The 13,673-nt window shown below is 47.7% G+C and overlaps 1 protein-coding gene across 4 annotated transcripts in view; it reads right to left on the bottom strand.

Annotated features, from left to right (window-relative positions):
• FRMD4A (FERM domain containing 4A) overlaps positions 1-13,673 on the bottom strand; it is a gene marked incomplete at both ends in the record, with an annotated part of 616,891 nt that overhangs the window by 144,851 nt on the left and 458,367 nt on the right. The window lies entirely within an intron of this gene.

Genomic DNA, 13,673 nt, shown 5'->3' on the forward strand with positions numbered 1-13,673 from the left:
GATAAAACCCAACGGAGTAGACAATGAGGACAGGGCCAGCAATGGACTGAGACCTTCGGCCTTGTTTCCTGGTCGTTTGTTCTATCAGCAAATGGCACCTGCTCACCAACACAGCTGGCAACCCCGTGGCTTCCTTCCCCACACGGGAGGACATTCTTCGGTGAACTGACAGGAAGATGTCTTATTAAAAAAATATATGTACGCATACATATGTAGTAAACATACGTTATGCTGTATATCAAATATATATTGTATAACACCTGTTATATAATACTATAATACATTAATACTATCAGTAATATGTTGTAGAATATGATGATATATATATTTCACATGCACTTATATAGTATTTGCTACGTGCCAGGCCCTGTTCCAAGCACTTTACAAACACGAGCTTCTTTAACCCTCATCACAACCCTGTGAGATGGTTCTATTATTAACTCCATTGTATGGGGAGGAAACAGGTGCCCCAAAATATGAGCATCTCTGTGTAAGTGTTGGGGCTGTGATTTGAGTCCTGGCTCCAGAGACTGCCCTCGACCACTCTCTATGCTCCCATAATTTATTTTATTTTTATTTTTATTTTTTTATGGTACGCGGGCCTCTCACTGCTGTGGCGTCTCCCGTTGCGGAGCACAGGCTCCGGACGCGCAGGCCCAGTGGCCATGGCTCACGGGCCCAGCCACTCTGCGGCATGTGGGATCCTCCCGGACCGGGGTACGAACCCGTGTCCCCTGCATCGGCAGGTGGACTCCCAACCACTGTGCCACCAGGGAAGCCCTATGCTCCCATAATTTAAAATCCAAACAACAGAAGTACCTCCCTGCAAGAAATGTTAACGTTAAGGCCAAAGGGCCTTGGGAATAGTATTTAAGAATAAACTGAAATTTTGCCTTTCTAAAGGAGAACAGTTTTACCCAAGAATGTTTTTATCATGAACTCTTTCCTAAAATTTTCTGCCAATCCAAAGGAGTGTGCCAGAGCCTTAGATGTGAAATCACTGTGGCTGTTTGTATTGTCGATACATCAATCACTCTGGTCTATCACTGTTGAGATGACCACAGACCACCAGGCTCAGAGGTCAGGGAGGAGGGAAAGGCTGATGATGGAGACACGGGGCCAAAAGGGAACAGTTATTTCTAAATTGCCTTCCGGTTCAGGTATTTGCGATGCACTGCCTTAACGGTGACTGTTCTGTTCCACGCATACTCCAAGCTCAGCAGAAACAGATTCGAGAAGAGAAAATGTGTGTGTGTGTACATGTATGTGCATTGATGCACATTAGGATACCCTTCCTGAGTATATTTCCTGTTCTGCTCGTTACTCTGTTGCTTTTCTCTATTAAGAAGGTGGATGAGACAATAAATCAAGAGCTATGTGACTGTTTTAGAACTACCATGTGATCCAGCAACTCCACTTCCGGGTATTTATACGAAAGAAATAAAAACACTAACTCGGGGGCTTCCCTGGTGGTGCGGTGGTCAAGAATCCGCCTGCCAATGCAGGGGACACGGGTTCAAGCCCTGGTCTGGGAAGATCCCACATGCTGCAAAGCAACTAAGCCTGTGTGCCCAAATACTGAGCCTGTGCGCCCAACTACTGAGCCTGTGCTCTAGAGCCCACGAGCCACAACTACTGAGCCTGCGCTGTAGAACCCACGAGCCACAACTACTGAAGCCCGTGCGCCTAGAGCCCGTGCTCCACAACAAGAGAAGCCACCGCAATGAGAAGCCCGCGCATGGCAACAAAGAGTAGCCCCCGCTCGCCGCAACTAGAGAAAAGCCCACGCAGAGCAACAAAGACCCAACACAGCCAAAAATAAAAAAACGAAAACAAACAAAAAAAACACTAACTTGAAAAGAAGTGCACCCCCATACTCACTGCAGCACTGTTTACAAAAGTCTAGACGTGGAAGCAATCTACGTGTCCATCAATGGATGAACGGATAAAGAAGATGTGGTATACATACACAATGGAATACTATTCAGCCATAAAAAAGAAGGAAATCTTATCATTCACAACAACATGGATAGACCTTGCGGGTACTTTGCGAAGTGAAATAAGTCAGACAGAGAAAGACAAACACTGTGTGGTCTTACTTATATGTGGAATCTAAAAAGTAAAATTAAAAAATACCTCATAGACACAGAGAACAAACTGGTGGTTGCCAGAGGAGGGGGTAGGGGCGGGTGAAATGGGTGAAGGTGGCAAAAAGAAAAAAAAGAGAGAGAGTTACATCACAGTTTAGTTTCTTAATTCACTTTTTTTTGGTGCCACTATGGACTATACTGTGTCCCCTCCTCCCAAATTCACGTGTTGAAGCCCTAACCTCCAATGTGGTGGTATGTGGAGGCTGGGGCCTTTGAGAGGTAATTAGGGTTACACGAGGTCATGTGGGCAGGCCCTCAGGATGGGATTAGTGTCCTTATAAGAAGAGATCCCAGAGAGCTTGCTTGCTTTTTCTCTCCACCAGGTGAGGACACAGTGAGAAGGCTGCCAACTACAAGTCAGGAAGAGAGCCCTCACAGAGCCCGACCAGGCTGGCACCCAGACCTCGAACTTTCAGCCTCCAGAACTGTGAGAAAATCAGTGTCTTCTTTTTTTTTTTTGGTTGCACTGCGTGGCACGTGGGATCTTCGTTCCCTGACCAGAGACTGAACCCATGCCCCCTGCAGTGGAGGCACGGAGTCCTAAACATTGGACAGCCAGGGAAGTCCCCCAGATCAGCGTCTTTTGTTTAAGCCCCCCAGTCTGTGGTATTTTGTAATGGCAGCCCAGGCAGACTAAGACGGGTGTACTTCCTTTTAATTCAACAAACATTTACTGTCTAATGTGTGTAGGGCACTAGCCAATCCTACAGGAGATACAAAAATGCACAGCACATAGTACGTGTCAACAGGACCTTCAACTTTCATCAGGGCATAGAGTAAGAGCTAGTGTTCATTTAAAAAAGCCAAAGCAGATGGTTCCCTCTTCGCTGCCTCATCCTGAGCTCCCAGGATGGCAGCCTCCGGGCCTCAATCACCATCAATTTACCAATGAAAACTGCCAGAAATGATGGGAGTGGGTTTGAAGTGAGGGCAGAGCTTCCTCCCCCTAGAAGACATGATTAAATCAACAGGAAAATCCATCTTGATAAATCAATGTCATCTAATATTCTATACTCCCGTTCACACTAAAATGTGAAAAAGTAACCGTTAGGGAATTCAAGACTGTATGTAAGACCCTCCTTCATAAATAACACAGGGGAAGGCAGGGGAATAAATGTGGCACATCTCAGAGCATCACCGATAAATGACAAAGTATCAGTCCAAGGTGAGGGGGCTCTTGAAGCCTCAGACTGTTTGCTGTGGTCGTGTTGCTGACATCACCTCCATCCCCATAAGGTACCCGGCTGCCCAGATACGAAGCATTTGATGTAGAGGTTGTGACCAAATGTAAGGTAACGTGGCTGATTTTTACACTGTGATGTACTGTAACTCATCCATCCAAATGTCTGCGTTCCTTTCACAGCAGTCACAGCGTTTCTATAATCTGCTGTTTCTTTAAACATTTTGATAATCTTTGGGGTTTGCCTTTGAAGCTTGTATCACATGTATGAAAGCATCCTCACTAGTGCTAAGTCTTCTTGTACTCAGAACGGACTTGACTTTTTCACAGGTCACGTGAAGTCGAGTCTGATGAATGGTGACAGAGGTGGTGGAGGTCAGGAGCACATTGGATCAAGCTGGTTTTATACAATGAGGTATGATTATAAAGTCGTTATTTGTGGGTTCTTAGGGGTGATGGTGAGGTTTCCAGCCTAAACTTGGAAACGACAGAATAAGATTTCCTTCTCTTTGAGAGTTAAACTTGAAAGACAACATCCCAATGGAATTGACCAGCGACACATAAATTTACCCAGAAAGAGAAAAGAATTACTGTTAGGGTCGGAATAATAGTATATCTATCACATGACTAAATATAGTAATTGTTCCATAGAAGGGGCTGGGTGAATGGCCGGTGGGTGTGGGGTGGCGGATGGAGGGGAGTCTGGGAAAAGGAAATGAGCTGGGGAAACAAATGCAGTCTTAGCCAATAGGCCTTAAATATTTGAGTCCCAGTGGTAAGGCTTCCTCTCTGGCAGACATGGAGGCATGAGGAGGCATGACCTTAGCCAGTCATCTGAAACACTCATATTACCTATTTAACTCCCCTTCCTCCAATCTCATACCTTCCAAAGAACCTACTGAGGTTATTATTGCCACGTCCTACATAAGCTGCTGAGCAGCTCCTATGTGACTGCATTATCTTCCAAAATAAGAGACTGTCATTCCTCTGCCAGTGATGATGCTGAGACTTGGAGACATCAGGCAGGCTGTCTCACAGCAAAGCCAGGCTTCCAGATGAAGTCAGACCGGCCTCACAGGTCACATGTACTACCCTTCTGCCACCCCACCTCTACTGACTCTACTTCCTGGGTGAGAGGTCAAGGATCATGAGCCCTGAGGGCCCTATCTGGGTGAGGGTTATATTGCTCACTTGAAACCAGAACACTGACATTTTATACATCAATACTGATTTATACATCAGGTACTTTGAACTTGGTTAATGGGAGTCTTCCCCCGAGGATGAACAATCGGGTTTCTGCACTGCAGAGCTAGGGGACTGACTTGACATGTTGAAAAATTCACCAGAATAACGGATGTCACCTTAGGAGCCTTGTTGACACTGACTTTTGGCTTCTCCATGGTGACACATCCCTATGATTTAGTCTGTCACCGCAATCCTTTTTACATTGGAATTTCTACAGTAAAAAACCAAATGTTCTTGGGGACGCATACACTGAACACAGCTAAAAGGATCTGAGTGATAGCATCCCTCAAATAAACTTTATCATCTCAACCTAACTCTTCAAGGACAGGATCCGTTTGGATGCATATCTTTGGTCAAAAAATAAAAAAAAGGTTAGTCCCACTACTTCATACAACAGTAATTATAGATCCTATGCACCACCCTCAATAAAGAAAAGCCTACATTAATTACCCACAATATATACATGGGGAAATAAAGGCATTGAAGGGGGAGGTAACAGATGCCAGAAGATGTTGAGGTTAGAACTCCTGAATATTAAGTCCCATTATAAGGTACACTCTTTCTTCCGCGGTCATGGTGGCTGGCAGTGCCCCAGCAAGCAGCTGCTCCGTTAATGAGAGCGAGCTCTCCCATCCACCTGATGGACGTGTAGCATGAGTGAGAAATAAACCTCGTTGCTAAGTAACCTTGACATGGGTGGTTGTTTGTCATCACAGCATAACCTAATCTATCCTGATTGGTTCAGGCACCAAAACTTTAATTCCCTGTATGGTAGGTTTAAAACCATTTAAGGCCTCAGCCTGTGATTTCCTGATTTTGCAAACTAAGACAATATCCCACCTTGATGCGATGGTGATTAATGAACTACATTTCTTAAACTCATTTGGTGAAGGCTGCTGGGTAGAAAGCTTTATGCTGTTATGTACTTTGAAGGCATGTTTACAGAATCTGCTGATTACAATTTGCCAATTACTTTGTTGTAAACATTTGTGGAGCTTTGCAGGATCGGGCTGGGAGTGAGGCCAGAAAGGCAGCCTGTTGCCCAGTCAAGTTCTACAGGACAAGCCGGGCCGGGGCCTCAGTGCCAATGTGGGCAAGGCAAGCCCTGTGCGTCTTGGGTTAGAAACAGCCTGTGCTGGGTCATTGGTGCCACCCCGGCCCTCCGAGGTCAAGACATTTAAGACTGACTTTCTCTCAGCCTGTAATGAACTTTGTTCACTCAATAGCTTTTCTTTTTCTATCTCAGATTCTTTTTCCAATGTGCCCTTCTAAGCTTTTATTCCTCCTTATATCTGACAACTAGAATCTCTTTATAAACGTCTGACTCTACCACACAGATCTAAGTTCCCAAGGGTCCTGAGCTGTTCCAGTGGGAAGCCATGCACATACCAGCATGTACAGGGTTCTGGAACGGGCCCCATCTATGCTGCCTTCCGAGGTGGGACATGATTGGATTGTAATGATCAAAAGAACACTTCACACGAATGTACGGCTGTACAGCGCTCTGGGCACATCCCTTCGCCGATGATCTTTCTAGTGAATTCGTGAGCTGTCCAGGCAGTCTGGGGAGAGCCACCTGCTGACCAGGTGGTACCCAAGCTCCTCTCCAGTTTCCCACAGAATATTTTTATTATCACTCACATATTCTACTTTCCACTTAACATGGGTCCATCCCAGAGAGATGCTCTTGGACAAACTGTATAAGTTCTCAGAGCCTCAGCACCCCAGTGTTCTCCTCTATAAAGTGATGAACTAGATGGATGAATCGAACTCCTGCCTTAAATTTGATTCTTTATTCATTAAACTTATTATTAAATTTAGTTTCTTCCTTCTCTAAAACCTTCCCAACCTTCTCAAGGGTCTAGTCACTCATTCTAAAAAACTTTGCAACCATTCTGGATCCTCCCTGGATCTCTTAAATCTGTCAGTTAACATAGCCATCTTTCTTATATAATCTCTGGCAAGTCACTTGACCTCTCTGTACCTCAGTTTCCTCAGCGGCAAAATGGGGATGATGAATCTCCTAAATGATATCAAGTTATATATGTCAGTCTGGTATTTAAGGCCACTCTTTTTTTTTTTTTTTTTTTTTTGCGGTACGCGGGCCTCTCACTGTTGTGGCCTCTCCCGTTGCGGAGCACAGGCTCCGGACGCGCAGGCTCAGCGGCCATGGCTCACAGGCGCAGCCGCTCCGCGGCATGCGGGATCCTCCCGGACCGGGGCTTCGGCAGACGGACTCTCAACCACTGCGCCACCAGGGAAGCCGTAAGGCCACTCTTTGAATCTAGTTCCTATCCAACCTCACTTTTGCCCGATTCCCTCCAAAAGTACTCATTTCTCTCCAATCTATTTGTATCAGAGTGAAGAAAACACCAATCTCGTTTCTATTTCCAAAACTTTGCCCACAACATCCTCTCCCTCCCCATTTGAATTTTATCTTGCTCAAGGTCCACTTCTTCCAGGAAGCCGTCCCTGATCATCCTACCTCCAAACAGTCTCTTCCTCCTCTGAACTCCTATAGCATTTACCACGGGGACTTTGTTCACGCTTGGCATGCATGCCCTTGTGTTGTGATAAATTTATTTTAATTAAAACATTTTTACAAGTATGGTAAAACACACATAACATAAAATTGACCATCTTAAGCACTTTTCAGTATACAGTTCAATATTGTTAAGTATATTCACATTGTTGTGCAACCAATCTCTAGAATATTTCCTCTTGCAAAATAGAAACTCTGTACCCATTAAACAACAGCTCGCCATTCCCCTTCCCCCCAGCCCCTGGCAACCACCATTCTGCTTTTTTTCCCTATGAATTTGACTATTCCAGGTACCTCATCGAAGTGCAATTATACAGCGTTTGTCTTTTTGTGACTGGCTTATTTCATTTAGCATAACATCCTCACGGTTCATTCACATTGTAGCAGGTGTCAGAATTTCCTTCCTTTTTAGGGCTGAATAATATTCCACTGTGCGGATAAACCACATTTTGTTTATTTATTGATCCATCAACGGACACCTGGGTTGCTTTCCTGTTTGGGCTTCTGTGAATAATGCTGCTATGAACATGGTGAATTTTTTGTGACATGACTTGCTGTGTCCTGCAACGGGCTGAATGGTTGCCCCCCAAAAGTTCTGAACACATCCTACATGCTGGAGCCTGTGAACATGACCTCTCATTACAAAAATGTGATTACGATCCTTGAGAGGAAAAGGGTCTCCTGCAGTATCCAGGTGGACCTCAAGTGCAATCACAGGGGTCCTTCTAAGAGAGAGACTGAGGGAGTTTTGACAGAGACGGACACACACTAGAGGACCGTGTGAAGACAGAAGCAGAGATTGGAGCGATGAAGCTGCATGTCAGGGGAGGCTGGCAGCCACCAGAAGAGGCAAAGAATGGATTTTCCTCTCGAGCTTCCAGAGGAAGCTTGGCTCTGCTGACAGCTTGATTTTGACTTCTGCCTTCCAGAACTGTGAGAGAGTATGTTTCTGTTATTTTAAGCCCCCAAGTTTGTGGTCATTTGTTACGGCAGCCTCAGGACACGAATACACGCCCTCAGGCAGAAGCCCCGCAGTGCCTAGCAGGTCCTAATAGCAGGAAACCCCAAATTTGCTGGTTGTTTGAGACATAAAATGGGATCTCAGCAGAAAGCCCTTTACTAGTACTTTATAATGCCATTGACTTTCTGGGCAAGGAAGCCACACACACAAGTCCAGGTGGGGCAGCCTTTGTATCAGAACTGACGCTGGGTCAGTCACTGGCAGCGTGGGCTTCAACTCAGCGACTTCTCCCCTCAAGCCCTTTTCTGTCATCCGCCACTCCCTTGGGGGCAGCTCACAGATTCAAAATCAATGGAATGGCCACTTCTGAATTAATTGCATTAAAAAAATTAAAACATCACACGGCTCCCATCTGTGCTCTGGGAGGAATCACGGCCGAAAGACTGACCCTCTCACCGCTCCCTCCTCCCCAAGGCGGATCTGGACGATTCGCTTCTGGCTGCAGTGCCCACAGTGACCGCCAGGCTGCCGGGGACAGCTCCGCAGCTGGGCCACACCCTCCCGCTCCGACGGCACCGCCAGCCCCATCCCAGGAAAGGGTGATTCCCGGCCCCGGAGGAGTGGCCGCGTCAGTGGAGGTGGCAGGGAGTCCAGTGCTGACAGTGGGGAAGAAAGCGTGGTCAGTGTGCCCTTTCTCTCCAACCTTTCTGAAAACCGAGAGAGAAGGAGAGAGGGGGGTGAAGAGGGGCAGCTCGGAATCAACGATGCCTGAGCCTGCGGCCTCTTTGAAGCCCTGCCTGTTATTGTGTTTCCCAGAGCAGCTGGGAGCCTGGCTCCCGCCCTCCCTCCTCCCACCCCGCTTCCCCCTCCCCTCCCCCTCCCCCTGGGGGCTCGGCATTAAGCAGCCGAGCGCTCATTGGCTGTTCGTTCGTCCTGGGGAGGGGGCGCCGGTGATCGCGAGAAAGCGTGAGGTCATCGCGCACACAGACGCGGGTCTGGCCGAGCTCCCCCTCCCCGTCACCCCCTTGACGCGCCGGTTGATTAGCTGGGGAGGCTGGCTTCCTTCCTACCCCGTCTGAGCAGCCCCTGGGTTCCGTGGCTGGGGGCAAAGGGGGCACTGCTTCCTTTACGTAGGGTTATTTGCTCTTCTGGGCTCCCGGGCGCCTGGGATAGGCAGGGGTGGGGGGCGTGTACAGCTCAGCGGGTCCTGCCAGAGGGAGCATCTCTCCAGCTGGGAGGTCCCCATCCAGTACGAACCCCGGCTCCTTAGTGGACAGAAGACGAATGCTTTACCTCCGGCGCAGGAGGGACCAGCAGCAGAGCGTCTCAGCAAAGCTGGCTCCAGACACAGCCAATACTAACGGTTTCCATTTACTGGGTGCAGCCTCTGTCCCAGCGCAGAACTGAGTCAATCCTTACCCAGCAGGCAGATGCCAGGACTACCCGCATTGGGTACAGAAGGAGCCAATGCACAGAGAAAGCAGTAACTTGCCAAAGGCACACAGCTAGTAACCCGCAGATTTAACTCAACAGTCAGGTGGGTATAAGTCACCCAGGGACGCTGGATTATATAAAGAGCCAGAGAGACTGGTTACCCAACCCACTTAACTGACAGGGCAGGAAACTAAGGTTCAAGGGGTCGAGAAGCCTGTCCACGGACAAGGGAGGTCACCTTAGTGACCAGCACGTGTGGGGATGGGACCCAAGCGCCTGACCAGTCCTTTGCTGGTCCACTTAAGTAGGCGGTTTCAGAAAAGGCTGCAACGATCTGAAACAGGAAGGAAAGAAAACCAAAGGGCATCAATCACATGTGGGTCCTGGCAGGCAAAAAGCATTCACTGCACACACCATGTTAAGGTCCAGGTTTCCTGGCTCCTCCCCAGCTTCCCGTCCTGCTGCTGCTGCTGCCCCCCTGGCCCCAGCACCATCACATCCTACAGGCCTCCCCCTGCCAGGTTCTGGGCTCCATGCTTCACTTACACGATCTTATTTCATCTTCAAAGCAAAGCAGCCCTGCAACATTGTACCGATGAGGACACGGGGGCTTAGAGCAGTTACTGTGCTCAAGGTCACAACCCCCCAAGCGCACAGGGCAGACGAGGGGCTTGAGTCTGGACTGACTCTAAAGCTTTGGTTTTAAATGCCGGGTACAGATCCAGCAAGTCGCAAACAGCACAGACAGGAGGGGTCTGAAGCTGTTTTTTCGAAGCGCAATAGAATTCTGCCAGACAATATGTTCCCGGAGGGCAGGGATCAGGTTTGATCAATATCTATAGCCCAGCCCCCCGAGCACAGTGCCCGACACACAGGTTTTTTTAATTGGTAGATGGTTCTAGACTGAAGGGTCATTGTTTGATTGTTACACCAGCCTAGCAGGAAAGCTGAAACCCACACGCCCTCTCAAGGCTGGTTGGAAGCACAGAGCTGCTAGGCAGAGATTGCGCAACCCCGTGGAGAAGGATGGGTCCAGATGCCATATGCCCAGATGCACAAGAGCCCCTGGGTTTCAACGGGGTCACATACCTCCAGGCACCCACGAAGGAAGCTGTGACATATACTTTGGGAAAGTTACTTGTACACCCAGGAAAAGATGTGTTGTGTCTGTATTCCTTCCAACAGACTCTGCCCTTTAACCCAGCATCAGGGACTAACCCTGCTTGTTTCCAAGTTGCTTGTCCCCACGCTTTATACTATTCCTATATATTATTCTCTGTATGATACTAATGTATTCCCTTGTTCTCATCCTCTTATTTCCACATGGTTTCTTCCACATTTTGCTGAGATTCACCCTGGTCCCAGCATGGGGGAAAGTTGGGGTTGAAATCAGTCTGGGAAGCTGAGCCTTTCTCATCCATGCATTTGAATGATACCCAATGGGAAGGCTTTGACAGGCGCACATAATTATTACTCCTCCAGAAATGCAAAGTGCTTCTGCCAGCTGGCTGGGGAGCCTGCTTTATTCAGGATCTGCTCCCCTTGGGACTCTGGGCAGGTGGGCAGGTGTTCATTAGGGAGCGCCTGCTGATTAACATAGTAACCCCCAGACTCCAGCCTGCTCGGGGCAATGTCACAAGAACTGCTCATCCAGGCTCCCCTCGGCGGCCTCTCCGCATTCATGAAATGATAACGGTTTCAGTGAGGCGAAAACACAAAAAGATGTGCAGTACTCAACTTGCCTTTACCAAGGTCAGGCTGACAAGTCTGCAGCCCCAATTCGGAAACACTGGAAGAAAATGGGGGATGCTAAGGTTCTTGGGATTCATCGTCCACAGTCGTTGTGTTTACCCCTTCTATTATTTTTTTCTTTAACTCAAAGCCTGCCCTGCATTCTGGGTTACGACCCTATCTTGTTCTACAGTGAGTAGTAAATTACTATTTTGGATGTAAACCGCCCGTACATTCACTGGGAGGTGAATCCTGGAGGAAGTTCCCCAGGATCAAACTGGCCAATTGGTCACCCTTCCAGTGGGACAAATGGAACCCAGACCAATTCCAACTTGAGGTCTTCACGACATGGCACACTGAAGTATTCCCTTTTCCTGATGTTCAGGGAAGAGTGAAGAAGGGCATCATTCCAGAGCACAGGACATCGGAGTTTTGAAAATAGCTCTGTGTGGTCCATAGGAAGTCATGGAGTCTTAGGCAAGGCTCAACCATTCCCATCAGTTGTGTAGTCAGCGGCAGCTAGGAGCTCTTAGGAGTTTCATTAGTAAAGGGATGATATGGCAATAGGGCAGAGAGGAAGCGTTAGGGTGGAGCCATTTTCCGGGACAGGTAGGCTGACTGCTACCTTTCATGTAATATACAGAAGGGTGGCACCTACAGTCCTTTGCCAAGGGCATGGCTGATGTTCAAAGAATGTGGCTTCCTCACCCACATACTGGAAATAGAAAGCTTGCCTTCTAGTATGAGGATGGGGAGAGTGGGGATTTGTGAGGGATTAAAAGAAAAAAAAATATATATATATGGCTGTGACTGATCCATCTATATATGCTGTGATGAATCTTAAAACGTTAAGCACCCCTTTCATGCAATCGGGGCAGTGGATTTGTAGTCAGACCACAGGGCTTGGAAACCCAATTCTACTCCATGTATAAATAAAGCATTTACTTTCACTCAGAAACATTGGGACAATAACATCTACTTCATGGGTTGCTGTGAGGAGTCAATACATGATCATTTATAAAGTACCGGGTGCACGAAAGATGCTGCATAAAGGCAGAGTCCCCTTTTCTCCTTCTGTCAGTCACTCCCCACACAAATGACTTATCCTCTCATCACTCTGACAAGGACCTGCTCTGATCGCAATCTAAATCCTCTTCTGAGTGAACTGTCATATCCTTTATCCCAGGAACCATGAATAAATCATCGCTAGGCAGTAAGGAGAACAGAAAGCAGACAACTTCCCTTGGAAGTGAACTTGTTTGGGTAGACATTCCCTAAATAGCACCCCGTCTCTGCTCCCAGTGTCTGCTCAGTGATGCTCGCCTCCATTCACTCGAGTGATTTACTTCCTCACATCGGTCCCTGCCTCCTGCTTCTTTAGGGTTAAAACGACGTTTACTGGCCAGAAGAGAAACAAGTCTCTCTCCTGCTCCAGGGATGTATGGAGACACGGCGCTGGCTTTCTGATGTTTGGAAGTTCCCCAAGTCTCCTCCCTGCGGACCCTTCCCCCATCACTCTTGCAAATTGTTGGCAGGTACATGCTAGAGAGAGACAGTGAGCTCTGCCCGAAGATGATGTCATTTTCAATATAATTAAAAAGGCACTCTTGCCGGGGTGGGAGAGAGATGAGAAAGTGCACAGGCACTGGTGTCCCAGGAAATGAAGGAGGGGAGGCCAACTTTTGTCTGAGGAATATTTATTCCTGAAGAGCCATTTCACTGAAGTCAGACAACAAGGCAAAGAGCACTGCGGCCCCTCCCATGTGCCGTGCTAATTAAGTGGATGAGAACAGATGATGTGCCGCGGGGTCCAAAGAAAAACTGTGCGCTTGTGATACCCTCATTCTCAGATCGAAAATATTATTTTATTATTTGCCTACATTCACCCCCCCCGCCCCTATTTCCAGATGGTTCGGAGGAGGCTTACAAAATTTTAAATGGTATGTAATAGGGGGATTAAAACACGAAATAAGACAGAGTCCATTGAAGATGCTCAAACACATGAAATAAACGAGTTCCTGTTGCTGACTAGGTTACACTGTCTTTGTCCACCGACCCAAGACACAGGCTGAGTTAACAGGCGCAGGCAAGCCTTTTCCTGGGAGTACATCCAAGAAGGAGTTTATCGTTTGGTTCCACACGTGAGGGACAGCAGAGAGCATGTCTTCAACATGGTCCCTGGGAAGGACAGAAATGCAGCTCCCACGAACCGTTTCATAGTTTAGCCCCTGTGCACCACCCTCTCCGCCTGGAGCAGGTTTTAAAGCTGTCTCCTGAAGCCCGTTGGGATATTCTGGGAGAGGCCTTATGTTAGATTTATTTACACCAGCGAATTTGGCCAGAAATTTTGGAGGCGCTATTTTATTAGGTTCTTAACACATGCTCACGTCAGCCATTGGGCAGCTTGGCACTGACGTCTTGTCTTGATTC

This window comes from Leucopleurus acutus (assembly GCF_964270905.1).
Source record: "Leucopleurus acutus genome assembly, chromosome: 1".
Classification (NCBI taxonomy): Eukaryota; Metazoa; Chordata; class Mammalia; order Artiodactyla; family Delphinidae; genus Leucopleurus; species Leucopleurus acutus.